Source organism: Ambystoma mexicanum, chromosome 6p (genome assembly GCF_040938575.1).
Source record: "Ambystoma mexicanum isolate Mex_15411 chromosome 6p, UKY_AmexF1_1, whole genome shotgun sequence".
NCBI classification, from domain to species: domain Eukaryota; kingdom Metazoa; phylum Chordata; class Amphibia; order Caudata; family Ambystomatidae; genus Ambystoma; species Ambystoma mexicanum.
In genome coordinates this window covers 1,467,849,060-1,467,864,121 of record NC_090935.1, presented here as the reverse complement: position 1 = coordinate 1,467,864,121, position 15,062 = coordinate 1,467,849,060, and the positions used below count along the sequence as shown (strand labels likewise).

Below are 15,062 nucleotides of genomic sequence, written 5' to 3'. Positions count from 1 at the left end.
CCCTGAGCCTTAAAACATCGGTGCCGTGGAAATGTAATCTTGGGGAAGGGAGCCCTGAGATTTAAGATATTAACTTGAGGCTTGAGTCGCAAGGCTTTTTGGTGTTGGGAACTACATTATTTGGAACGTGGGGAAGGAAACCCTGAGTATGGTTTCAAACTATCATCTGGAACTCAAGAGAGGTAACATTGAGATTTTTTTTCTGGAACTGTTTTATACTTGGGCAAATGAGCTGAAAGGAAGCTGCAATCCGGAAGAGGCTTGGAAATGTATATTGGACAATGTTTCTTTGGGTTGTTGACATCCCTACACATTGTATAGATTAGCTCTGAGGGCAAGAATAGGTTTTGGACACAGACAGATTCTTCAGTTGAACTCTTTGACTCAGACTTTCCTCAGTTTCATTCAGGTAGGGAAATCCCACCATAGCATAGGGCAAGTTTGGCCTTCATCCATCCTAACATATAAGCCACATAAAAGCATTTGTTTGAACTTGAAGTCTGTTATCTGTGTCGTACTTCATGATGCCTTCACAAAACCTTCTACCTCCAAGGTGTGGTTGGCTTGCACTCTGGTTTCTTCTAGCTGGGACCAGTCTATCTCTGCCTCTCTCAGCAGCATCCGATTCAGTTGTGTCTGATCATCACAAAATCTCTCATGTCAAGGGATTGAAGGCAGACATGTCTGCCTCCTCCACGGGTTTCTGCTCTATTTCATCCTTCCGCTTAGGGGCTGGGACTTAGCTCTCACTGCGATAGGTGTCTTGTAACTGATGTTCAAATCACTGCACCTGATTGGATGATTGCTGGATAGGCTGTATTTCCCTTTATTAAACTGTTCTTAGTGAAATCTTGGTATTGGTTTGTTGCTTCGAGGTCATTAGGGCCATTATTATGGGCCCACAAGGCCTTAAATGCACCTGCAGGGCCATTTTGAATTTCTCCTGGAAGTAGAGTGCATCACTGCATTGCTTCTTAGTCTCTCTGCCCCACCGTGGTCAGAGGCCTCACCGGTTCCGGTATGTGAGACAGCGTACACTCACTCACCTTCTGGTAAGCTTCTTTGTCAGTTTCCTTGAAGCTTGCAAACGTCATGTGTTCATGAAAGCAGGGTTCTTTCCATGCCCATCCAGGCTTTCCCAGGTTTTGATGTTTGACAATGTTTTGTATATACTGCAAAGGGGAACACCAGTTGGGGCATTACCGTGTCACTTGGGCACAGTGAGCTGCAGGATCCCCACCTCATCCACCCTCTAGAAAACATTGGAGAAAGGTCGGACACGCCTAGTCCCTGGTGACTCGCCTCCCCCACTTGAAAGGATGGGGAGAATAGAAGACTGAACACAAAATATAGGGGAGTGGGGGGTATCAGAGGACAATGTGGGCATCAGTGCTATGTTCCTCTGCTAATACAGAGGTTCTCTGATCATTTCCTCTTAGCAGAGAATAAAGCATGAGATTTGTGAAAGAGCATGTTGGTCTGTAGGTTAGCAAGGGATTCAGCCGTGAGAAAGCCCCATTCAGCACAGTCAAATGCCTTTTAGCTATCGACAAACACAGTTGCACTGGAAGATTTTGTAAAAAAGATGTTTTAATCATAGAAAGTATATTACTGTGTTTGGTGGTAAACAATATAGGAAACAAACTGCTTGGGTTGCATATTAATGTTGATGCTCGCTACAGATTCATTGACATGAAACAAAAAAGATTGCAACAAGACAAACAACCACTCTGTTTACTGTGCTCTTCCCCACCCACACACAGAGTTTTCCAAAATCAACCATGCCAGACAAAACATTTCCTTCTCAGAAGTACCAGACCTCCTACGACAATATTGACGTTGATCACTTCTCCACCCCACCCTCACATCTAACACATTACACTCCCTGAACCACCCTTCACATGGCCCCACACCACCTCCACAGCACTTAGAGTGGGCCGGTGCCTCTAACACACCACTGAAGACAATTCAATATCACTACACCGTACCTTATATGCACACATCCACGATTTAAGCGGGCCTTCCCCCCCGCTCACACACCCAACAAGCAACCTCACCTTGCACAATATTTATCTATTTATTTATTTGGTATTTGTATAGACCACCAAGCCCAAAGGTTAACACACACACATTCTACATGCCAGAGTTTTCTTACCACCCTTGTGGATTAGGGCATCAACGCCTCTTTCTGGACTCTCTAACACGGCGGAGTACAAGAACTCTTGCACAGAACGGGGCATGTAGATGAAATAACAGTGGAAGTAAACACTGCCAGTTTAAGAGAATTAACTAGAGGCTGAATAACTATCCAAAAGGACACATGCCTCCCCTGAGGAGGCTGACAGAAAATGAGAACTACTAACCAGAATTGAAGCATCCCTGCATCGCGTCAAACCCACACAGAGAGATACATTATGAGAGTCAAGAAAGAGCAGTTGATGCCCTAATCCACAGTGTATGCCAGAGATTCCCCCACAGAGCTAATGAGGAGTCGTCCCGAATGTTACCAAGTCATTACAACTTGGTTAGAAGTGACGTAAAGAAAAAGCTCCTGAAGAAAGTTCATGATTGGGTTGTAGAACTGAAACATGTTGAGCATGAGAAGAGGGAGGATACTGTATTAATTTAAGATTCCCCCCTGCCATACCGTGGTATATTTTCACATGGATTATAGTGATAATGTCGAATTACAAAATGTCGAAAGTCAAAATGTTGAAAAAAAATGTCCGAAATATTTTTTTTCAAATGTCCTTTTTTTATTTTCTGTTTGAAATGGGGGGGAGGGTTCTCCCCCAACACCCCTTTTTTTTAAACCCTTTTTTTAAATGCACGAAAGCAACAAAAAAAACATGTAAAATAAAAAATGAAATATTCGAAAAAAAAATTCTGCCATTTATTTTTGACATTTTTGTCATTCGACCTTTTGCAGTCGACATTATAACTGCACACCTTTTCACATTGGTGGCAAGAAAACAGAACAAGTCTCTTGTGTATGTCTTTTTAGGTGTTTTTGTAAGAAGGGATGAATTTGTTGTTTTTAGGAACTGTATTAGTGTTGTGGCATTGATTGTAATGTATTTAATTGTTTTCGAATACAATCGTGAGTTTTTACTATTCCTAAATTAGATTTAGAACTGCTCATTGACAAAATGTCTTTGGGATTTGAGTTTTAAAATCGTGAATGGTCTCTACAGATTAGAAAAAACAGGATTAAGTCCTACCTGAGTTTTGATGTTATTGAAACACTCACACCTTACTTATATTTGCATTCAACGTGTGTCAGAATTCAAGCATGCTGTTGGGCCACATCCCCTTCCCTCCAATATAACATATACGCAGCACTGTAGCAAGCGGCGGACTAGCCAGGCTGCCTACATCTGTGCTAAATAGCGACATCAGTTAAAAATGTACGACTTTGAAAGCTAATCTGCCTTTGGCAATCCCGTACCGTGCGACAGGAATATAGCTCAGGGGCATCGCCCACATCTTCGAAACAAGGTAGGTCAGAGCATCACAGGTTTGATTCCCAGCTTATAGGCTGGAGTCTGTCATGAAGTGCATTATAAACAAGCATTGGCAGGCCCGACTAAAGAGAACTTACCCAGTGTGGTGGCGTCGGCTGGAGCAGCCTGCGAAGAACTGGGATTTAACATCTGCACGCTCGGTGTGGTAGCTGCTTCATCAACAAGCAGGCATGGTAAACCAAGGAGGGGTCAGTGGCTGCAGCACTGCTGAGAGACAGCCACCCGCTCTAGACTGCAGACCTGGAAACACCACTGCCGCGGGCAGCCCCTTCCTGTATACTCAGCGCCCCTCTCCATGTGGCGGTCCCCTCCTGGCACTGTGTTCACCTTACAAAACCGTGCTTTAGTCTCTATAAACAGACTTGTGGGGAAAATGCTAAGCACACGAGCATGCTTCAGAGCGTGAAGTGAAAGGCCCCTTTAAAATGCAAACGCAAGCCGACACTTCCCATCTCGCCCAAGACTCGAGGACCGCAGGGCTCCGAGTGATCCAGTCAGCTTCAGCTCGAAAACAGATCACTCCGCAGCGTACTTCAAGCATAGTCCACAGGAGTTTGAGTGACAAAAAGCATTGGTGCATACAAATGAAAATAATAACGGGCATATAGTGAAGTGCAATCATTTTGCTCCTACTTTGGAACACGCACAGCTCTCCGGCAGACAATTCATGTTCTGAATGAGGATTTTTGACCCTCCTTTTAAAATGTCCTCCAGTGTGCCTCAGAGACTCACGGGGTGGAGTGACTTAATTTTTAGATGGAGCAACCTCTTCTTTTAATTTACATGACGCTTGTGTTCCCAGGAGACATGTGTGATCGTGCACCCCCAGGATCACTGTTGTTCCATCTAGATTTAGACATTAATGTGTCGAACGGGATATTATATTGTGCCTCCTTTCTTGTATATATTGGCCTAAACCCAGTCGCTCTGCGAAGAAATCCGCGTTGCAAGGTTCTGACCTTAGATCGATTAAGCCGCCATTTTAGGTTCATCGCTCCAAAGACACCCTGTGTTCTAAAATGGTGGACAGTTTTCTTCTGTTTGTGACATGGCCGTCTTGACCTCTGTTTGCAAGTTAATGCCTAAACTGCCCGTAGGCCAAATGTTAGGGTCATGTAATGAGACCTTGGCCCTCATTACAACACTGGCGGTAACCCATGGCGCTATTAGCACCATGGTTGCTGCCGGTGTTGTAACAAGTCCGCCAATGTTCAATGGGGAATTACCACCCCATTCCAAGGTTGACGAGGCGGTAATTCCCCATTGAACATTGGCCCTTCCCCATTCCCATTTTTGCCCCATAGGGCTCAATGGGACTGGGGAAGGCGGTAATTACGGTACCGCAAATTGCGGTATCGTAATTACCTCGAATGTCCCTTTGCGGGTCCCTACTTTAACGGCTGGTCCAGACCAGCCGTTCAGGTCGGGTCCCGCAAAGGGACCTCGTAATTAGGCGCTAAGGGGTTAACGGCGCCGCAGCCTTTTACGGCGCCGTTAACCCCTTACCCCCTTGTCCTTCGTTGACCTATAGATCGAGGATTACCTGTGCCAACGTAACTGATCCGCGAGCATATATTAAGCACAACGTTGTGTAAATACTAAACGTGAACACTTGTTGAACTGCACTGTATTGAAATGTGTACTAAGGCTTATGTTAGATCTGAGAATATACTGTTGCTATTGTGATTTGTTGAATATGTAAACTGAAGGTGATCCATATGCATATAGCTGGGCGAGTCAGAGGTGAACTCGGCACGAACCCTAGATTGGGAATTATTAACGTACAGAGGGGCTGACCATCATGTTACAAAACTGTATAAAAGAGTGAATATTCTGATGTACAGTCTCACTCACTTCTCACATCGAACAGGCTGGTATTCGTTGTGATGTACTGAGGGCCAGATAGCTATCTGATACTTTGTTCCTTTGAAAACTGTTCAGTTACTTTGAATAAAGATCTGCGTATCTTTGTAAACCTGCATTTGGTGTATTTCCTTTTGTGGTACTCTGCCTCGATATTTGCTTTTTCTTTTGCGCCCGAATAGGGACCCTCAAGATTGATGCCAGCTCATTGAAGGTTGACACGGCTATCGGACCTGGATCGGACGGTGTAAAAGGGAGCCCCTTTCTTGGATGAGAAGCGACACCTCAGCAGCGCTGCATGACCCGATCCCCGGACGGTGAGCACATGGTCCGAGTCGGCATCTTGACGAGGGTCCATATATCGAGGCGGGCAGATTTGCCGAAATCACCAAACACGAGGTAACCTTTGTTAGAAAATTTTGAAATCCGATCAGACTTCCTTACGATTGATCGGGTGAGTCATGAACCGATTCTTAAGTATCCTGATAATTTGTTTTGGCGTATTGTTCTTGCAAGTACAATTATTGACCAGGTAACACCAGGAATCTGATATGCCTGGGAAATTGTCTGCCTGCTTTAGGGCATTATTCCGCAAGGACAGACAATCTTTGGAATTTGGCCGACCGGCACCAATGTAGGGGTCGCCGGCGTGTACTATGTACTGTAAGAATGGCATTGGTAGTATAGTATTTAATGATATTTGGCACAGACAAACTAGACATGCTTCCGAACTTCAGTGGCCAATCAATGGTAGTTTTGAAATCCCTCGTATTGAATACTTAGAATCCATATTACTGAAGAAAAAGGCTAGACCTGCAGCATTTGACGTATTACAGAATTGGAAGAAAGAAGCTTTGCAGCAGCTTAAAAGTAGAGAAAAGCATGTGCGCTGTCATAAGACAAACACTGAAAAAGCGTTGTTGTATGACCAAAATAAACAGTCTGAGTCAGTTAGGAATATTGATTGGGCTTTCTCACTTGGTATCCAGAAAATCTATCCTTCTAAAGATTTTCATGTTTCTGATGAACTTATCGATAAATTGTTAAATGAACGAAGGCCTGGTGCTACTGTGCCACCTCCGTATGTTCCTCTCCCTGCTGCTTTGCCTCTCCCTGCTGTTATTCCTCCTCCCATAATTCCTCCTGCTTCACCTATCGTTCCTCTTATTGTTCCTCCTACTGTTCCTCTTCCTCCAGTTGTTGTTCCCCCTCTTGTCGTTGCTCCTCCACCTGTTCCGCCACCTTTGCCTGCTGTGCCAGTAATAATACCTCTGTTCCTTGATGTTCAAAATTTGCCTACTCTCCCTCTTCCAAGTGGTTTGACACCGCTTGTAGTAGATCGGGGAGCGGGATCGAGGGTTGTTACTCGTAATACTGTCTCTTCAGAGAAGAAACGTGAGTTAACTGCGTGGGCTAAGCATTGCACGGAGAAGGGTGAACAAGCTAGTGTTCTTGCCACACTTTCTAATATAGACAATTTTCCTGAGAAAAACGTTTTTATTGAAGGATTAGGAATTCATTTATGTGTAATGTGGAACAGGCTAAATAATACAGATCTCCCACAAGGGTTGAGGGATCTGAATATTTTAGCGTTTTCTAGAGGTACTGCGGAGAAGGTACAAGAGCATGTTGAGAGGATTCTTGAGTATAGAAGGGAGCTGGAAAGGTTACGGTATGATGATGAAGATGGTGATAGTTTGGATGTTATGTTCGTGCAGAAACGGTTCCTTCCTTGTCGTAAATCGATAACTGAGGAAACGCAAATTTGCGCGAAAGATGCGATTAGATGGATCTCAGATACGTCGATAACTCCCTTTGAAGTATATGACACGTATAGTCAGTATACGCCAGAAATGGAGAGGAAAGTGATAAAGGTAATGGTAGAGTACCTAGAGAGGGTGCTAGAGGGCCGACCAAGATGGCCTCTCCCCTGTAAACTCTCGGCTACCTCCCGCATGAATCCTGTTTAATCACGGGAATCCTGAGGCAAAATCACTAAATACGCAAGAAATACAGTATTCTAGCGCAGCACCTCATCCCTGCCGGAAATCCAGAGAAAATTGGTCTTGCTTTCCGCAAGATACCCACAGCGTGGTACGGGCCGCACAACCGCGAACCGCGTGGGCCCCTGGAACACCGGCCCTCCTGGCATCAATCCTCTGTAGACGGATAGGAGAGGCGGCGGACCCACCCGTGAGACCTGCCGAGACCAGCAACAAAGGCGAGGTGACTCCGGAGAGCAGCACGACAAGAGTCGCTTGGGACGGTGGCGTCGCTTCACAGGCCCTGCGGAGCAGCTACACGGCTCACATCCAGCAGAGGGACGGTGTCAGAGCGGACACCCGCAGTTTAGAGGTGGGAGGCTCGCGAAGGCACACAGAGGCACGCAAAACAAGCAGGACGGCATGCCTATGCAACGCCAGCAAGAAAGGGTCGCTCTGCGGCACCCCGGCCATTTTAGCCAAGTAATGGCCCATAACGACTTTCCACGCAGCCGGGTCCCAGCCCCTCCTTGTGCGGCACGCAGCAGCAAAATCAGAACTTGAGCCGAAGAGGGATAGATTCTAAACCCCGGCACGACTGCACTACGACCCCTCATCCGTGCACGCTTTGACAGTGCCTCACATAAAACCCAAAAACCGGACGCTCTGACACCGCCGTCCACAGCACGGGACAACCAACCGAACGGCACCCATATACCAGCCAAGACCAAGATGGGGAAGCCTGACAAGTCCCAGAGAAGACTCCATTTTCACGCGGGCCCAGCACCCAAAACGCCCAGGCCGGACCACCGCCCGAATCCCCAAATAATCCATCGGAGGAAGAGCAACTGCAACAAACAGACATTAGGGAAATCCTGATGGAACTAAAAGCTGGGACAGCAAGTTAGACTCGCTCTCGTCCAAGGTGGACCTGCTGCAACACCACCTCGATAAACACAGTGACAGGCTACACTCCGTCGAACAGAGGGTTTCGGATCTGGACGACGGCACATCAGCACTCACCACCCGAGTCTCCATGCTTGAGGGCCAAATGAAAACGGTACTGGCCAAAAATGAGGACTTGGAAGGCCGCTCCAGACAAAATAATATAAGGATAGTCGGAGTCAGAGAACAATAACTACCAAACAAAATGGAGGAGCACATCGAGAAACCATGCACTGAGCTATTTGGCCTCGCTGTTCTGTCGCAATTATTCATGGTGGAAAGAGCACACAGAATCCTTGCAACAAGACCTGTTCCGGGAACTCCTCCCCGCCCGATCATCGCCAAGCTCTTAAGCTACAAGGACAGGGACGCGATCCTAAGAATGGCAAGAGAAAAGGGCAAACTCCACTTCGATGGGGACGACATTCAGTTTTACCCGGACTTCTCGCCGTCAGTCCAAGCCCAGAGGAGGTTGTTCACCCATGTTAAACACAGACTGCGCGCCAACCAAATCAAGTATTCAATGCTTTTCCCTGCGAGGCTTCGCATTCAACTTGAGGGAAATACCCACTTCTTCAACTCCCCCGAGGAAGCCACACTGTTCCTCGACAGGCAGGGATGTAAATCTGCAAACCAAATGTCCGGAGCTACAAACAGAGAAAGAGCAGGGAGAGTCCCACCTTGATAAAAACCTGCGCCACTGATCCAAAGCAAGAAGGAAACAAGCCATCAGGTCAATCTTCACAAACAGGAGGTTGGGGCCTAAGCCTTGGAAGGCCACCTGCGCCCCGTGCACAGCATGTCTTGTGTTCTAGTTGGGGGAGTTCCAAACGGACGAGTTGGGGGTTGTCCGTGTAAGGAAAATCGTTTTACTGTTGTTGTTCGAAGTGCGCGCCATGCGCCATCGCCCAGCCGCAGGCCTCGCCCCGGGCCCCGCCGTCGCCATCCGCACGCCCTCCCGCCTGATGCAGCTCCCATGCAACCCAGCCGCCCAAAATGCTGGGACACCACCGAGGAGTGGCCCACCACTACTCCCTCAAACGGGTTCCAATTCAAAGTAGCAACCTGGAACATTAGAGGGGGCAATATCCCGGCCAAGACGCGAAAGATCCTGCAATTACTCAGACGACACAAGATAGAGGTGGCAATTATTCAAGAGACCCACCTTGTACCTCAAAATGAACACCTGCGGGCCCGCAGTTGGGGATGCCACCGCTACTTCTCTTCATATTCATCTTACGCCAGGGGAGTCGCAATTCTCCTTCATACTTCGCTAGGGTTTCGCTTGATCAAAACATAAAAAGAGACAACAATGGAAGGGCACTTTTGGTTCGGGGCATGGTGGAGGCAGAGGAGGTGGTTTTCGTCAACTCCTATGCCCCCAACACAGACGGTGCAAACAACTTTGACTGGGTGCTGTCCCGCCTAGCGCAAGTGCGCAATGCAACCATAATCTGGGGAGGCGACCTGAATACTCATCTCGACCCACAGAAAGATAAATTACAGCCAACAACCGCGCACCCGTCCAAGGCCAACCTACAAGTGCAGGAGATCTGCAAAGCATTCGACCTATCAGATATATGGAGGATCCAGAATTGGGAAATCAGAGACTACACATACCACTCAAGTGTACATAATACGAACTCCTGCATCGATTATCTGCTAGTCTCCGCACACAGCAACTAGCAATGGGGCAGCTGCCAAATACTCCCCAAAACCTACTCGGACCACGCCACAGTAATACTCGAATGCTGCTTACCGACTACCAGACCACGGCCCCCCCAATGGCGCTTCAAACCCAGATCTCTTGCGGATCAAATATTTGCCACTGAACTACGCGAGGAAATCAGCACCTTTCTTGAAATCAACCATGGCACCGTCAACTCTGCTGGGGTGCTGTGGGAATCACTCAAATGCTATGTAAGGGGCGTCTGTCTAGCCAAAGAAAACAGAATCCTGAAACTTATCAGACGTGATCTAGGGACCAGCGAAACCCACCTGAAAGAACTGGAAAAGCAGCAAGCCGCTAACAACTCAGACCACATCCAGGCAATGTTTAAAGAAGAACTTCTCAACTTCAGAAACCTAGCAGAACGGGAGTTACCATTTCTGGGCCACAATCATAGAATTAGACAATATGGCGAAGGCCAGAAACCTGGGGCCCTTCTTGCACGTCTCATAGCTGCAGACAGGAGACCAACAAGGGTGGACAGCATCCGAGCACCGCAGGGAAATATGCTGCACAAAGAAGACATAGTCAAAGTGTTCAGGGCATTCTACCAAGAACTATTCAGTGCCAGGTGCCCAGCAGATACCGAGGCGATCCGGAACTACATCAACAACACAGAACTGTACTAGGTGGAGAGGGAACTCTGCGAGCCACTGAACGATCCCATTACTCTAGATGAGATCAAAGAAGCCATTAAAAGTCTACCACCATCCAAAGCCCCGGGGGCTGATGGGTTAACTGGCGAGTTCTATAAACACTTCGCCCCTCTCATAGCCCCCCTTCTTCTAAATGTCTTCGAAGAAGCGATCGAATCTGGCATTCTCCCACAAACACTAAGGGAAGCCAACGTAATCCTTCTACACAAAAAAGACAAACCACCCGAAGAATGTAAATCCTATCGCCCAATATCATTAATTAATCTCGATAATAAAATCCTGGCAAAGATTCTCGCAAACAGACTACTCCCGCTAATGCCTGCACTGGTACTCGCTGACCAGGCAGGATTCGTGCCTGGTCGAAACACTACATTTGGGATACGTAGAATGTTCGGGTTCTGGCAGCACTCGACCCCGAACAGCAGGCGGTGGCGGTGCTGCTGGATGCCGAAAAGGCGTTCGACTCTGTCGAGTGGCCCTTCTTGTTTGCCGTGCTGCAGCAGCTCGGACTTGGGAAACAGTTTATTAAGCTGGTCTCGTTTCTCTACAATCAGCCCCTATCAGCAATCACTCTCGGGTCGACTCGCTCGGCATATATTAATCTCCAACGTGGCACCAGGCAGGGATGCCCACTATCTGCCATGATATTCGCCCTCGTGATGGAGCCCCTAGGAGCGGGCCTCAGGGAACGCCAAATTCAGAGAGGGCTCAAAATAGGACCACACCGTCTGATAATATCCCTCTACACCGACGACATAGTCCTGTACATGCAAAACCCCAGTGAAAACCTTAACCCGATTATGCGTGAAATAATAAAGTTTGGGCTGGTATCAGGGTTGAAAATCAATCAATCTAAAACAATTGTTTTTCCCTTAAACACAAAGACCAAAATATTTAAAGACGATTTCAACTTCCATTGAGAAAAAGCTCACGTCCGATACCTAGGAATCCTAATGTCCCTAAACCACCACGACATATTCAAAGACAACTACGAAAGCACACTGAAAACACTAAGGGAAAAGGTGAACAGGTGGAAAACTCTCCCACTCACCCTCTGGGGAAGAGCCTCATTGGTAAAAATGGTAATTCTCCCCAAACTCCTGTATCTATTTTCCAACATCCCCATCCTGTGGACTCAGCGCTTCCTGGGTAATCTGAGAAGTCTGGTTCTAGACCTCATTTGGTCGGGTAAACCCGCAAGGGTGGCATACACGTCCCTCGTACTCCCTGTCACCAAGGGAGGCCTAGCTCTACCCGATTTAGAACGGTACTACTGGGCAGCACAAGCCCAGTTCCTCAGTCACTGGTATAAGCAGTAGTTCTTAAGACCACACGTACAGGTCGAACGGGCACCAGCCTCACCCAACTTGCTGAGGGCCGTGATCATCAGCAAACAGGCCGTGCCACACACGACACTGAATATAGTGCAATTTACTTACACAATATGGCGGAAAATGGCCCAAAAGTACAAGATACAGTTCAGATACTCTCCTCTACTCCCCGTTAAATTCATCCCCGGGGTCCGACTCACTGCTGAGAAAGTGTTCCTGAACTGGGCGGACAAATGCAAAATAAATACACTAGGTGACCTTTTCACATAAGACACCTTCATAACACCACAGCAAGCGAAGGAGAAAGGTGGCACCACCTCCCTTGATATTTTTATGTACTTCAGAGTTCGGTACACCCTTCAGGCCCTCATTACATCGTTCCCACAACAACCACCCACTTGGCAGCTGCTGCACAGAGTAATTCAGGCACAAGGGGAGGGCAAATTGGTCTCATCTAACTACAAAGCCCTGCTCATGGACACTTTACCATCAAACCCCAAAACGAATGCAAGGTGGGAAACCACGCTACAAACGCCCATCCTAGATGAAGACTGGGACTATATCCTACAACAGACCCAAAAAGTGGCACTTAACTCCCGCTTAAAACAAATCCACTTCAACTTTCTACACCAAACTTATCATACCCCCAAAAAGAGAAACAGACATCACCCTGAGTCGAACGCATCCTGCGACAGATATGGGACAACTGACGCTGACTTTCTGCACCTGGCATGGCGCTGCCTGACAGTGACCAAATTCTGGTCATATGTGCTTGATGAAACTGAAGCAATAATCGGCGAGAGGGTGGAGCACACCCCACTGGTGGCACTCCTAGGGCTAACGAGAACCTTATCCTCGCACGTTAGAAAACTTGCAAGCATGCTATTGGTACTGGCACATAGAGGATTAGCCATGGCGTGGGGACGTGGTGCACCCCCCACATTAGTGAACTGGAGGAAAGACATTCTCTATTGCCAAGAAACAGAAACGGAATTCATAAAGACACTGCCCCTCCATGCGAGACCTATGGATATTTGGGGCCCGTACATCTCACACCTCCTCTCCAGCACCGTGCCAATCAGTTCGAACAGGTAATTTCAGAGATTTCAGTGGACAAGATTTAGGCACAGAGTCTGGGAAAAGATTATTTCTGGACAAATGTGTGCGTGGATTGCTGCCTGACATCCAGTCGCAAATTATGTCCTCCGAGAGTGCTTGGCAAGCGAAGTCTCAGTCAGAAGTATTGCACATGGCTCAGTACTATGAGAATCGTGTCAATAATGAAAAAGAAAGAGTTGAGAAGGGAAAAGGAGACTTAAAGACGAAAGTATTATTACAACAAATTGTTACAGGCCCTAGAGGGGGTAATTGCCAATTTAGAGGTCAGTACGGTCCACAAGGAAATGCGCCCTTGGGTCCTGTAAACATTAACCAGTGTGCTTATTGTAGACAAGAGGGTCATTGGCGTGCACAATGCCCGATCCTCCAGTAGAGGTCAAATAACACATTTGGAAATATGGGTAGACAATCCAGAGGTCGCCCAGGTGTAGGGGGTCCTGGTAGAGGTCTTTTTCACAGGATTCACAGCAACCTTTTTCTCACGACAATCAGGCATCGAGTGTGGATAATAGAAACATTTTTGATCATCCTTCTGCTGCTTACCTCTCTGAAGAACATCCTTTTGACAACATTCTGTTTCGTTAGGATTGCCCGAAGCAGGGTTTGGAACCAACGCCTATTCCCGTTAATCAGAAAGGTCCCTACGTTGAGATGTTAGTGGGAAATAGGAAACATCTATTATTGATAGATAACACGAGCACAGAAGTGTTCCATTGATCATTCACGGGTTCCAAACATTCCACTGTCAGGGCAAACCAATGTTTCTGTAGGGTTTTCTGGCACACCAGTTGTCTGTCCGGTTTCTTCGCTGGTACCTATTACTTTGGGTCCATTTACGGACCACTGTCCATTCCTTTTGACTATGAATTGTGGGGAGAATTTGTTGGGGGTGAATCTGTTGAAAGAATTAAATGCGGTAATTCATTGTTCTTTTGATGGAGTGCGTTTGATGATTTCACCACAGCAACTTTCTGTCTCTCAATTCTTGACCAGACCTTTGCCGCCAGAATTCAGTGATGTTCTGGAGTGTTTGTGGGCAATAGACGACAATGATGTTGGTGTTTTGCAAATCGAACCTGTTAAAATTGTCTTGAAACATGGAGTAAAGCTGCCACGTATTCCACAGTATAAGATTTCGGTGGATGGTGAGCAAGCTTTGAAATGCATCGTCTCCAATTTTGTGCATCGAGGGGAGATTGAGGAAATTGCAGGTAGTTTGTGCAATAGTCCGATTTTAACCGTGTACAAAAAAGGCGATAATGCAATTCCTTTTTGTTTCATAATTGATTTACGTGCCATCAACAAGATCGTTGCTCCACAATTTCCAATTGTGCCTGATGTGACGACAATATTAACTATGATCCTGGCTTCAGCTACTCATTATAGTGTTGTGGTTCTAAAGAACGCTTTCTTTAGTATTCCTATACACAAAGACAGTAGATACCTGTTCGCGTTCACCTTAGGGGGACGTTCGTTTACCTTCACCCGTGCACCGCAAGGTTAAATGGAAAGTCCGAGCATTTATAGTAGGGCTTTGAAAGAGCAGCTCGATACCCATGAGTTGCCCTCTACTTGTACACTACTTCAATATGTTGATGACTTGCTTTTAGCTGCTGACTCAGAGAGCGCTTGTAAGGAGGGCACTGTGTTGTTGCTTATTCACTTGGCTAAACATGGACATAAAGCTTTGCTTAAAAAATTCCAATACTGTTGTCAGGAGGTCGCTTATTTAGGCTATCTCCTGTCAAAGGAGGGGAAAAGATTGACACCTGAACGGATAAAACGTATTTCTAGCATGTCTGTCCCAAATACGCAGAAGGAAGTTAGAGCCTTGATAGGAATGGCTTCTTACTGTAGGCAGTGGATCCCCAACTTCTCACTAGTGATTAAACCAATGTTGGCCTTGGCGAAGA

At 46.8% G+C, this 15,062-nt stretch overlaps 1 protein-coding gene across 1 annotated transcript in view; it reads right to left on the bottom strand.

Moving 5' to 3' along the window:
• The window catches only part of LOC138511067 (C-X-C motif chemokine 11-like), a 98,490-nt gene that overhangs the window by 32,936 nt on the left and 50,492 nt on the right, over positions 1-15,062 (bottom strand). The gene's annotated exons all lie outside the window — the stretch shown is intronic.